Raw genomic sequence first — 14,316 nt, forward strand, 5'->3', positions numbered from 1 at the left:
AGGAAAATAGAAATGAGACAAGGGTCATGAAGAGGTGTCACTAATACCTCTTCGATTAGGAATTCAAATTGAAACTTATTTTCATCAGCTGAATGGTTTGTGTGTATGAAAAAAGGTAGTTGTGTTGCATCTTTTCATAAAAAAGATGTGTCTCATTTGATTTAAAGCACATTTTTATTTAAGGCTTTTCAATTTCTATAAATACTAGCAACCGTGACACACGATTTTCACGTATTTCACAATTCAATTATTTGGAAAAAAAACGTAAAAAAATTATAATAGAGAAAAAACATGTGAGTTTTTAAAAAGTAAAGAGAATTTGTAAAAATATGTTTGGATAATTTAATAAAAACGAATAATGAAATTTGAAAAATAAGATAAAGAGAAAATAAGATAATGATGTTAGAGAAAAATGAGGATACATTAGTCATTTGAGATATAAATTAAAAAAAATGTGTTAAATTTAGGGGTAAAATGGGAAAAAAATATTGGTGTGATTTGACACAAAAAAAACGGTTAGTGTAAGGCTCTCATCTATTATAAAATAGTATAGATATCTCATTTAGATGGAAAATTGTTCCACATTGAATGTGACACACATACAGACAAAAATATACTGATTTATTTCATATTCCTGCATATTTTCATTCATCTTTTTTTAGGGTTCAAAAACCATCTTGAAGTTCGCCGGATTTTGTAATTTGGAATGCTCTTATTACAAAACGAAAATTGTTGTGTCTTGGGAGTCGGGAGATGATTGTTATATTCTATAAACATCGTGTGTAGGAAAAATTCGGCTTAAGGAGATAGAGTCTAACTCTAGCATCGATTTTAAATTTATGTCGTGTCGTGTTCCAGTACGTGTCGGGACATTTGCTGAGACATCAACCCAACAGTTTCAGTTTTGCACAGCGTCAAGACCCAACAATCTTAAGACGAATATTTACTGTGTATTCTGAAATTGCTTCTTAATTCATCTAATGCCCCCGTTCCAACAACTATTACAGTGGCACATGGTGAAAAATCAAAGAAGTTTGTAGGCACCGACTTTGGCAACAAAAGATTATGTTCTATCTCACTATATTACATCTGATCAAGTTTCTGCATGAGAGGGCTCCAACGATATCCGAGAACGAAATCAATAGTACAAAAATAATGGCTTAATTATGAGGTATGAAAACGAAAATGGTAAGTTTTTGAATTTCAAAATGGTTGATTTCAAATCTGTTATAAGTAAAATGCAAGAATTGTAACTGTTATTACATGATATGCATGCCGAAGGTATGCAAATAAGTGAACCATTTCAAGTTGGTTCAACAGTTAAGAAACTTCCGCCTTCGTGGATGGATTTCAAAAATTATTTAAAGCGTAAACAAAAGGAAATGGGTCTTGAGGGTTTGATTTTTAGAATGCGCATTGAAGAGGATACACGTAAACAATCTGAACCAAATGATAAATTATCTACGGAAAGGCTAATTTGGTTTTACCAAGGCTAATTTGGTTTTACCAAATGCTAGCAAAGAGATTAAGTATCCCGATAAGAGCAATGTCAAAAAATTCTAAGAAAACTGTTATAACTAAGATAAGCAAAATCATGTGGTCAAGGACAGTCAACGTCCAAAGAAAGACAAACGAAATCAAGTTAACACGACTGCTGCAGATTCTGTCGCGACAGGTCATGAGACAGACTCGAAGACACACTTCATTATTGATGCATTCTGATGAAAACTTGTTGGGTAACCAAGTGAAATGGTGTGTCTACTATAAACATTATGTTATATTGTTGTGACAAGTTGTGATACTTGTTATTTCATTCAAAGTGAATTTTGCAAGCTCCGTATGATTAAAACTTTGTATTTACAAGAAATAAAATATTGAATCAATTTTTTTAAGTTTTTTGTGCTTAAAATTCATGTTTTGAATGAAACTCGAGGTTTTTTTTATAATTGATTTAAAAAAATAAAAAAATTCAAAAATACTGCAATCCTCCGTCAGTAACCGCAGACGCTGCATAAAAAATGCAGTGTCCGCTGCCAGCACCTTCATGTGGGGACCTGCAACAATATATATGCAGGTGCCCATGTACCAAGTTTTCTTTTATATTTTTTTGTTTTTTAATTAATTATATAATTAATAAATGTTTATATATAATCATTATTTATTTATTATTAATATGATAATTTTGTTTATCAAAAATTCAAATTTTTAATTTTTAATTTTTAATTTCGAATTTGATGACGAGCTAAAAAAATTATTAGGGAGAGAAGAAGTAAAAAAAATTAAAAAATAAAACTGATTAAATAAATTTGTTTGTGATCAGTTATATTTATAAAAATTTTAGTTAACTTAAATAAACATATTTTGAGTACATTTATTTTATATTATATTTTTTAATATAAATTTTATTTTAATTACAAATTTGGTTAGCGTAGTTGCTGGCTTATTTTAATTCGTTTGCATTTGTGAAGGTCCCTCAATTATATGGACAGACCTAGAGAAGTTAATTCGGATAGATTCGTGTCGGGTTGACGCAAATGCTATTAGAAAATTCCTCAACCCAAACTCGAACCGAACATAAATCATTTCGAAAATGGTGAATTCGAACAAGACTAACCCGATTAATCTAATTTGATTTTTTATTTTTTTCAAAAATAATTAAATAAAAATTTAAAACGTACCATATTAATATTACTATTTTAATTTAAACACAAAATAAAAAATATCATTTATATATAATTTAAATTTGAAAGTCTGATCGTAAAAATTTAAAGTATACTTAGTAAAAAAATAAAAAATTGTTAACAAAAATCAAACTTTTAGGAAATAAAAAAATTTGTGCTAACCAAATTTGTAACTGAGGGACCCCATAAATTCGAATTAACTCTTCTAGGTCTGTCCAGGAAACTGAGAGACCTCCACAAATCTAAACGAATTATAATAAACCAGCAACTGCGCTAACCAAATTTGTAATTAAAAATTAAATTTATATTAAATAACATAATATAAAATAAATATAATCAAAATATGCTAATTTAGGTTAGCCAACACTTCTATAAATATAACTGATCAAAAACATATTTATTTAATCAATTTAATTGTTTTGACCGTTAAATATTTTACTTTTTGTCTCCTTAATAATTTTTTTAGCTGGTTATCAAATTCGCAATATAAAATCAAAAATTTGACTTTTTGAGAAACAAAATTACCATATTAATAATAAATGAATAATGATTTTACAAAAACATTTATTAATTATATAATTAATTAAAAAACCAAAAAAAATGTGAGGACCTCGGGTTACTAATCTCATCTTAGGGCAATTAAAGATTAATAAAACAATTAATCAACAATAGAAAATAATACAAACCAAGAGCTAAAAAAAAAAAAATTTTTTTAAATATCGGAGCCTCGCTCGATCGATGAAAAACACCCGATCGAGCGAGCTCAATAGCTCAACTCTCGGTCTGCACATAACAAGGTCTCGCTCGATCCGGCAAAAATCGCCGATCGAGCGAGCATCAGTCCAGAAAACGTTCAGAATATTTTTTGCTATCAAAAACTTAGAACCTTGGCATGAATCTTCATACAGATCAATCATAAACATGTTATAATATCTCAAAACATGCATATATACATATAGCCATGCTCAAGCATCAAATATTAAAATTATTACATCAAATAGATAGCATAGAATCATGAAACAATAAGCTACACTAAATATTCACATGTGAGCTTCTAAGTTTCAAGTTTCATATCAAAATTCAAGGCTATCAAACTACCATTCCTTCTCTTAAAACCCGAGTCCACACTTGCTATGTCTCGCTCTCGAGCTATCAATGTCATCTCAGACTAGCTCCTGCCCCATCTGTTGTGATGCACACATACAAAACAAAACAACAGCCGGATAAACTCCGGTGAGAAAACAATCTCAGTATAAGCAACATATATAAAGCGTTAAATAAATCATAACAACTCTATCTCAATTCAATTCAACATATAGAGTAACTAACGCTTCTGTCATTAAAGAATCAATTCATAAAACATCGTTGCTATCAAGAATCGTATCCGATCTTGACATGGATATCCATTTATCAAAATCATTCCGGATTCGAATAAAGTCATCCTCCGACCTTGGTATAAAAAAATAAAGTCGTCCTCCGACTTGGTATAATCAAATAAAGTCGTCCTCCGACCTTGGTATAGAATCAATTCGTAAAATCATCATATCAAAAATCATATCGACTCAAAATTAAAGATCCACTACCTGTGATGGATCGACAATATCATAATCAAATCAAAACAATAAATACGTATGTGATTTTGGCGGAAGAACTCAAGAAGAATCGTTCTCGAGTTTCAAACTTCCTGACTCTCGATGTCGTCATTATACCTTCGTATATCATCTGTCCTGAATACTTCACAACTTCGTTCAATTTCATCATATCAGAATCGCATCAAAATATCAATACATCTTCAATCAAGTCATTTCCAAACCTTCACTTCTTCCTTCGACAAAGTCCAGGTTCTCGAGTCAATAGACTTCCCTTCTAATCTGAAATAAAGTGTTCATAAGCCATTATATCATCAAGAACTCAAACACTAATCAGCTCACCCAATCTAGACTCGAACACTTTCCAAATCGTGACTCGACGACGTAACGGTGAACATTCGGTAATCCAAACTATATCTAGATTGATCCCACCATCTAATACACCATATATCACAACTATATCAGCATGAAACCCACGAAATTCAATAAGATCAGAAGCTATACATTCGAACTACATCCTGAAAATCATCATAAACCCATACGTCGCTTGTCCTTCGATCCGGTTTCAAGCATACAAGATGTATAAACTCAAGAACACGATATATATATCCTTCATATCAGCTAAAATATATCATTAAACCAGAAACTCAGAGGTATATAAAGGTTTGAACAGAACTGGAAACGCATAACAAGTTCATTCCATAAACAATCTTTGATCCGGTTTCGATATCGATATATGTGAACGGTGAAAAACATATTCATAACATCCATATCTGATCTCTGCCCATTTCGTTCTTCAAAAAATATAAGAGACATCAAAATACTTACATCAATTCGAAGGCCTTGTCACAAGGATTCCAGAACATCTTTCAGAATTGAAATCGGACGAGCGGATCAAAAGTTATGGGGTTTTGAAACAATCGAAAGAAAAGAAAATAAGATGAACTCGGCTCCCCTGTTTCATTTCTGAATTCCTTCTCCCTTCTTACACGTAAAACGCTGATTAATAGGCTAAAATCAGATATGTATTCACAAATTGCAACTTAGTCCCTGAACTTTCCATATATGACAATTCAGTCCTCGGCCATCATTTTAATTCAATTTCAATCCAAAATAATTTAAGAATATTAGAATTTAAATCAAAACTCTAAATATTCTCAAATTAAATATACTCGGATTAATTAAATAATCCTGACCGTTTGCACTTTAGCCCTTGCAACTTAGATATTTGCAAATCAGTCCCTGATCAGGTTATATCTTCAAAATTCATCTTCTTTAATTCCCGAAACATGGAATTAAATCTTAAATCCCATAAATATTCAAATCGAATATTTATTCTTTTAATTTAAGAATTCTTGGAATTTAATTCTCAAAATCCGTAAATTCTCAAATTAAATATTTTCGGCTCGAAAATTAAATCTATCATTTTCATAATTTCTCAAATCAATATTATCCCATAATATGGAATTTAATTCTCAAATCCCATAATTAATAATTTAATATTTTCGGGCCTTACAATTAAAAAGAAAAGAAAAATTGTTACATGGGTACTTGCATGTTGCAGGTCCCCACGTTAAGGTGCGGACAGCGGACACCGCATTTTAATGAACATGAATTTTTTTTTGAATGAAACTTGAATGCTGTTAAAACTGTAGAAATGTCATAAATATTTCTAAGAATATCTTGAAAATATGGAGTATTAAGTAAACGAATGGTTCTCATTCAAGAACACGTGAATATATGCACCAAAATTAATAGATTATCTCGTATTGAGTATATCAATAATTGCAGTGAAAATTGAAATTGGTGAACCATCGAGACGTTGCAAAGAATTAAGTGTAAATGTTGTCAACCATGTCGCGACTAGTCCCAAGACATGACTAAGGCATAATGTTCATCGTAATAAACGACTATGAAGTCGTAACTGAAACTCGTCCTATATGAAATAGAGATGAATTTGAAGTTTGTTACAACACAAAATAAGCAATGAATTCTTGACATAAGAAATGTTGTTGCATAAGTTGTGGCAGCATGAGAAGAAACAAAAAGTGCAAACAATCATGAAATTGATGATCGAATGAAATGCTCACTGTATACAGTGATTATGAACACGAAAGTTGTTGACAAATGACTTTGACATGAGGGATATGGGTACAAACGACTGTGATTTTTGGAACTAAGATCATTGATTACCAAAAATCCTACTTCTACAATTGGTGGGTTACTAGGTTATTCAAATAATTCGTGTTTCCATGGTTTTCCCTTCTCGTCAAACGGTTTGCCCTACTATAGTGTACCATCACCATCGATAATTCCAGCTAGCCACTCACAGAAGGATTTAGGATAAGTTGTTGCGCGTGTAGTCTCTGAGGTTCATACTTTAGCTATGGAGAGCTTAGGCAAGTTTGAAAACAAGAATCTTGAAAGCTAGCGGTAAAATATTCCAACAGTTTTCACTTGTTAGGAGTATGGGAGCTGAACAAAGAGCTCTTTGTATAGGTTGGGTTTTCTGGGCGTTGATGTTAACTACTATCAAACAAAGAATGGTTACTGCTGAACATAGAATGCAGATCAAGAGAAATGTGAATGAATCGTCTTCACATATTCTCATTACATTGAGATGATGCTAAGCATAATTTATGTCTATGATCTTATTTCAATAGAAACTCTAGCATATGTAAATCTACATTTAGTTAAGTGTAATTAAAAGTTTGATTTACGTCACAAAATGTACACGTTTGGATATTGATTATGAGGTAAACAAACTTAGACCATGTATATGAGATATGCAATATCATTAGAAGACTATTGTGATGCAAAATGCATATTGTACACAAAGAAATTGGTTGAGGAACCATTATGTATAACTTGATCTATTATAAAATCCGAGTTTATATCCTTGAATAAAGCCATCAAAAAAAGGCTGCATGATGGATAAAATATGTTGGATGATATCTAATATTGATTAAAGCAAGTGATTGCCATAATAATACATTGTGATGGCCAAATGATCGTTGAAAAGACACGAAGCTATGTATACAATGGTAAGTCGCGACATTTTGATCGTAGAAATATTACCATTTACATGTTGATCTCTAAATAAAGTTATCTTAATCGACATTGTGAAATTAATTAAAGATAAATTGATGGATGTGTACACAAAATTTTGAGTATAGATCAAAATATTGCACATCAAGGGGAATGAGACTAAAAATTTACAATCAAAACGATCATAGCGAAAACCTAATCTCGTTGACTGGAGATCCCAAGATCTTGGTTCAATGGGGGAAAAAAGAGTTATGAGAGTTGTTGCAACAACACTTGATACTAGGGATGGCAACGGGGCAGGTCTGGGACGAGTTTGGCTAAATTCAGAACCCGCCCCATATCCCTTTGGATCCGTCCCGCGAACCCGACGGGTCCAATCCGGGTTAGACCCATTAGACCCTCCAGAAATTATATATTTTTAAATTTATTAGATTAACATTTAAAAGTTTAAAAATTAAAAAAATCATTAAATTTAATTTCAAATTAGCCGGAAACCCCATCAAATTTCAAATCATTTAAATGTATATATATATTTTGATGGGGCGAGTCCGGAACGAGTTTGGCCAAACTCGAGACCTAATTTGAAACCACGCCGGACCCGCATAACCGGGTCTAGACCCAAACTATTGTCATCCCTACTTGAGACAAACTTTCTAAAAAGTTGTCTTCTCAATTCTTGGGTGAAAAACGTGATGCATAGTGAGGTTAAGTTTATAATCTTAATTATTTTTATATATTTGAAAAAGTCAATTATGGTAAGATACTCGTTAAAGTAGGTCACCTATGTAAGTGTGAAGACGAGCTGCTTCAATAAAAGACTTATTAATCCAAAAGCATGTCCATGACTAAAACAGACACAACCATGAGAACAAAATACGTGAGAAGGGTTATTGTACAGGTATCATTGTCTTCGTTTACACAAATGGCTGAGTAGTTCAAAACACCGCGTTCACTAAGCAATCAATAAATCCGATGGTATTCTACTACGAAAGTTTCAAAGACACAAGTTACATCTCCCGATGCAATAACTTTTCAATTGAACTTTCTAAGAGTCTGCATTACATGCATGCATTAATTTTCATTCATGTGGGGAATTATTGAAATTGAGTTGTATACCCATTTAGAATCAATAAAATATTTGTTGTACAATTATTTCTCGATTATCAATTATGGTGAATGAGAAATTATTAAACTCTTCACAAATAATAGTTCGGATTTTATCGAGTGCAAAGATTGAATAGAAAAATATTATATATTATGTAATATATATTATTAAATGACAAGAAAATAAAATAAAAAATAAAATAAAAATGAGACAAGTGGCGAGGAAGTGCCACTAATATCTCTTCAATTAATAATTCAAACGAGAGAAGTGGCGAAGAGGTGCCACTAATGCCTCTTCAATTAGAAATTCAAATTGAATTTGATTTTGGCGTCAAAATTGAATTTGAATTCGGCCATTCAAATTGAAACTGAATTCATTCAGCCGAATTGTTGTGTGCATGAATAGAGGTAGTTATGTTTTACATTTTTTTTGGTAAAATTTTTTGTCTCATTTGATTGATGCAATTTTTTGTTTAAGACTCTTAAATTTCTGTAAATATATCTCATTTAGATGAAAAAATGATACCGGCCACATTGAATGTGACACACATACAGACGCGAAATATACTGATTTTCATCTATATTGCTGTATATTTTCGTTCATCATTTTTTAGGGTTCAAAAACCATCTTGAAGTTTGTCGGATTTTGTAATTTGGAATCTCTTTACAAAACGAAAGTTGTTGTATCTTGAGAGACGATTGTCATATTCAATTAGCATTGTGTGTGGAGCAAATTGGTTATACGAAGATAGAGTCTAACTCTAGTCTCGACTTTAAATTTCTGTTCGTGTCGTGTTTTAATACGTTTTGAGACTTCTGCTGAGACATAAACCCAACAGTTCCAATTTTGTGCATGATCCAAACCCAACAAATTTGCCCATGGGCCATGAGTTTTAGCTACATGCAAATGATCTCTTACAAGAGTGTATTTTAAATATTATTTATTGTTGAATAAGCCATTTTGATAAATTATGTAAAACATTCTTAGCCTAAAATGATACAACATATTGGTTCGAGAACAAATCTAAAATGGATCTCATATGACATATTACAATATACATGGATCTCATCTCAAAGTTAAATATAGTGACAGATATATAAATTGTGTAAGTCAACAACATGTGTTTTTTTTTCCTTAGTCGAAACATATGGAGCTTGCGTGTTCCAAGTAATCTCACTCAAAACTAGACACACTCGAGCTTTTCCAAGAAATAATTAACAATAATGCTCTCCGCTCCATTCATTAGCAGGTTGGTTCATGCTTAAAATATTATTTCAGATGAAATACATGGCAAGCTAGGATGTACACGTATATGCACGTACGATTTATGTTATATATATATATATATATATATATATATATATATATGTTGTATATTGCATGTGTTTCATTCCATGCAACATAGCTTTAGTTGGAATTCCGATAACATGCTGGATAAACAAAAAAATTTCAACACGAGAAAATAAAGGATTTTTTTTATGTGGAGTCAATAATAATAATTTTTAGAAATATTTAAATTACAAACACGAAATAATAATATTGTTTGATTGAACGGAATTGGTTATCCTGGTAATTTTTTCTCGTTCGAAATAAAGCCTGACATCATTGTTTTCGAGTACTGATCAAATGTTGGTTTAATTTTTAGCTAGAACTAGCGGACATTATAATAATAATGGATGATAAAATATTGATTGATTAATTAATCAGATTTGTTTTATTCATTAATGGCTTACAAGATTAATGTAATATATATACTATTATTTTATCTAAATATATTACTTTATTATCTGTATTTATGCATTTTGCATTATGATATCAAGGAACCAACTATGCCTAAGTGATGTAATAATAATTAATAATGACTTATAAAGTTTGTAATATTGCGGCTTTCATGTCTTTAATCACAGCTAGCTACTCCACATTAGTTTGATAGGCTGATAATCATTCTTTATTTATTTAATCTACCTACCTAGCTAGCTTAATTATGTGCTTTCCTCGAATAATGTCATGTCCACGATATTAATTAGTTTTGCCTCTATCATGCATTAATGGGTGAGGCAACAATGAAAACATTAATTCATCTATATTAATGTATTTTCTACCGTACTACATCTAAGTGTTTTTTTTATTTGATGTTGTCAAATTTTAGTTGTTAAATTTTCAAGTCAGTATATAAATTTTCATTAATTTACCTCATAATATATGATGATATTGAAACAATATGGAGCATAGACTTAGACGACATCCCTAATCATTAATATTTATCGAATAAATCTCTCTCAAATTTTTAAGAATGTTTTTGTTTTTTTTAAAAAATAGAATCTTTATGTCAAAATATAACGTATAGGCGACACATCTCTATCGATGTGACTATCCTGCAAAGAATTGGCAATTCTCATTATTTATGGGACTTTTATCAATATATTTATTGTTTTGTACGTGCTTTGTTAATTGGCGTTTATCTGAACTATTAATTAAAGTCAAGTAAAATTTATAGAGAAAGTAACTTTTTGGTATATTAGTAGCAATGTTCTAAAAAGCGACGAGTGGTAGGCGAACAGTCACCCACCGCCTAGATGCTTAAGTGGTTCTTTTTCACCCACCGCCTACCATGTGATACCCCGTTTACTAATTATCTAACATTGAATAAATAACTACAATCGAACACAAAGAGCCGAGGAAACGAATCGAAAATATTTATTTTTTTTTCAAGCCTCGCGCGCGCGCAGGCAAAGAGGCCAGAGGCCTCGCAGAAGGCTCGCGCCCGCGCGAGGGAAAGTGCTCGCGCACGCGGGCAAAAATACCCGAGCCCTCTATTCTTGCTCGCGCGCAGGCCAATCGGACAGAACAAGTGCAGAGCCCTGGGAACAAATTCCAAAAGCAACTCCAATCGAATCTAAACACAAGAACACATACATATCAATATTTAGAACATACAATATTCTAAGTTCTGCCCAAAATACAACAATAAGTTCGACGATAGGGTCATTTGACAAATTAAATAAATTCGAGTTTCCTAAACATGATCCAAGACATGAAATTTCATCAACCCTATAATGCAAGATTGCTAGAAGAACAAACTTCTAGACCGTGTCTCACTCTATCACTTCCAACTCGATCTAGTCATGCAACTTCTGACTCGATCCTGCCCCACCTGCCGTCAAGTACACATACAAACAAAACGACAGTCGTATAATCCGGTGAGAATATAATTCCCAGTAAAAGAGACAAATCAAGAAATTCCAAATAATATATCAAATCATGTTATATAAAACAACGAGTCAATCAATTCAAAAAGGCATATCAGCACTCAACTCGAAATGCATTAAAATGCAATGCATGACTTCAAAACTCAGGATTATCTAATCGGATAATCGAATATCAATCGGTACTCGGTTGGGATCCCAGGGTCAAGTCATCACGAACCACCCACCGACACTTCCATTCGGAGTGGATGTCGCGCAACTCAATCCCCTAGACTTTAGAGCAACTATAAGAAGTATTCTAGCTCTTGGAAAAACTCGAAATCCAAGGTCACTTCAATATAACTCCCTAAATTGTCTAAGTTCAAAACGAATTAAATCTTCGGCTCAAGATGTATGCAAGCGATATTAAACTCATTCAATTTAAAATCAAATAATTCAAATAGCATACAAGTATGTGATTTTTTTTTGGCACTCGAATTAATTCAAATTCGAGTTAATCGTCCCATTCATTCAATTGTCGTCTTCTTACCTCTCTTCGATTCAATGTAGCTGGAATCCGGACAAACTCGATCAAATCGTCTACGACTTAAATCCCACGATTCTGAGTGTAACATCGTTCAACCAATTTGTACGGAGTTAAAAAGAATCCAATCAAATCAATCAATATTCGAATCGATCTTCAAACGAGAAAATCAACAATACCGGCTTCAACTCTAAATCAATCCGAATTCTGTCAATTCCTGATTCGAGGGTCTTCCAATCAACACTGAAAAGAAGAATTGAAAATATTAAATCTCGGCATTCAACTCATCCCAACTCGGTTAATTCAAGGAAATTCAATCGATAATACAAAACTCAAAACCGGCGGCATAACGACTATTATCTGATTAAACCCAAATCAATAAACCATCATCAACACTTCAAACAACTCATATCATCCTCCAAATCATCAAGAACAACCAAATCTAACAATATACAAAAACCCCATTTTCGAAATTCCCAAAGAAAATTCACCAAAAATCCAAACTTCGATCTTTTTCCGAACCGACTTCGAATAAACGGTCTATGCTAGCTCAAGAACATCATACTCGTAAATTATCAAATTTTGACAACCGACAAAAATCAAAGTTCATAGATCGTAGCAAAACTTACGTCAAAACGACGCCATCGTTGCGGTGATCATGAATCTCAACTTGAAACGAAAATCTGACAGTCGGATCGTGCGAATCGGAAGGAAGAAAAGCTTGGAGAAACCATCCATGGCTCTTCTCTCTCGGTTGGCGTGTGGTGAGGGGAGAAAGGAGGAGGGTGATGCGATGATAGGATGATAAATAATAATAATATAAGTCAAGGCTTTGACTTGGTCCACCCCACAATTGCAACTCGGTCCCTGAATTTCCAATTTAAATCGATTCAATCCCGGCTCAATTAATCTCCATTAATTCCAAAATAAATAATAATCAACTTTGCTAATCACGAAATAATTAATTTCAGGGCCTTATATACCGCCTAGTTCGATACATCTTAATATTTTTTCAATAATTCTTCTTTATCTAATTTATCTGCCTAAGTGATTATTTTTCAAGTCTAAATATCTCATTATTCTTGTTAATCGTAATTTTTCTTCAATAATTCATCGTTAATGAATTCAACTCGAAATATATGTCAATTTCTCGTTTTCATCCGATATAAATTGATGGACAAATATTTCAAATAATTTTTTTAAAAAAAATTTAAAATTTAAAAATATAAATATTATATGTTAATCTAGCGGCCGCCTAGGCGGATTTTGAGACGTCTAGTTGGCGATTAGGCGGCCTAAACGGCCAATTAATATAATAACTCTCAGAAACTTCAACTATCTAAAAATCGAGGCAGTGGGCAACCACCTAACGCCTAGGCGGTCCTAAACGCCATCTTTTAAAACACTGATTAGTAAAGTATTTTTCTAATTTCAAAAATATCTCGCAACTTCATATTACACATTTTTCTGTCATCTTATCTTCTTTATAATATTTTTAATTTTAAAAATGATTCTTTAAAAATAAAATTAATAAAAAATGATAATTTTCATTAAAAAAATTTATATCTTTCTCCCTTTTTTTCCACATGCCACGCATATTATATATGTCACGATTAGAGATGTCAATTCGAGTTGAGCCCGTCGGGCCAACCCGCCTCGGCATTAAAAATGACGGGTTGGGTTGAAGAATTGGCAGCCCTTTTAGGGACGGATCGAAATGGGCTGGCCCGTTTGGGCCGCGGGCCAAGGCGGGGTGGGGCGGGCCGGCCTACTAATTTTTTTTAAAGTTTTTATTATAATTAATATTTTAAATATTTTATATATGATTGATAAGTTTTGAACAATATATATTGTTTGAAATGTTTTATATATGATTATAAGTTCTAAATGACTTATATAATTTATTATAATTTATGTTTAATTGATTAATTTTAAAAATTTATATTATTTATAATGATTTATTTATTTTCAATGATTTTTTAAATATGTATATCATTTATAATTGTTTATGTATAATTTTTTAAATTTAGATTTATTTTTAAAAATATTTTTTGAATTTTTTTTTATTTTTTGACGGATTGGCCCGCCCAACCCACAACCCATGAAGCGTTGGGTTGGGCTGGGCTGGGATATTCCCAACCCGCCATCAATATGGGCCGCCCCG

The 14,316-nt window shown here is 32.1% G+C and overlaps 1 long non-coding RNA gene across 1 annotated transcript; it reads right to left on the bottom strand.

Annotated features, from left to right (window-relative positions):
* Window positions 1-11,420: 11,420 nt before the first annotated feature.
* LOC140886198 (uncharacterized) lies at window positions 11,421-12,912 on the bottom strand. Its single transcript, XR_012151471.1, has 3 exons — window positions 12,782-12,912; window positions 12,159-12,395; window positions 11,421-11,577 (listed from the first exon to the last, which is right to left on the bottom strand). It is a non-coding gene; the product is annotated as an uncharacterized lncRNA (long non-coding RNA).
* Window positions 12,913-14,316: the final 1,404 nt, after the last annotated feature.

The sequence above is a fragment of the Henckelia pumila genome, chromosome 3 (assembly GCF_033568475.1).
Source record: "Henckelia pumila isolate YLH828 chromosome 3, ASM3356847v2, whole genome shotgun sequence".
Taxonomy (NCBI): domain Eukaryota; kingdom Viridiplantae; phylum Streptophyta; class Magnoliopsida; order Lamiales; family Gesneriaceae; genus Henckelia; species Henckelia pumila.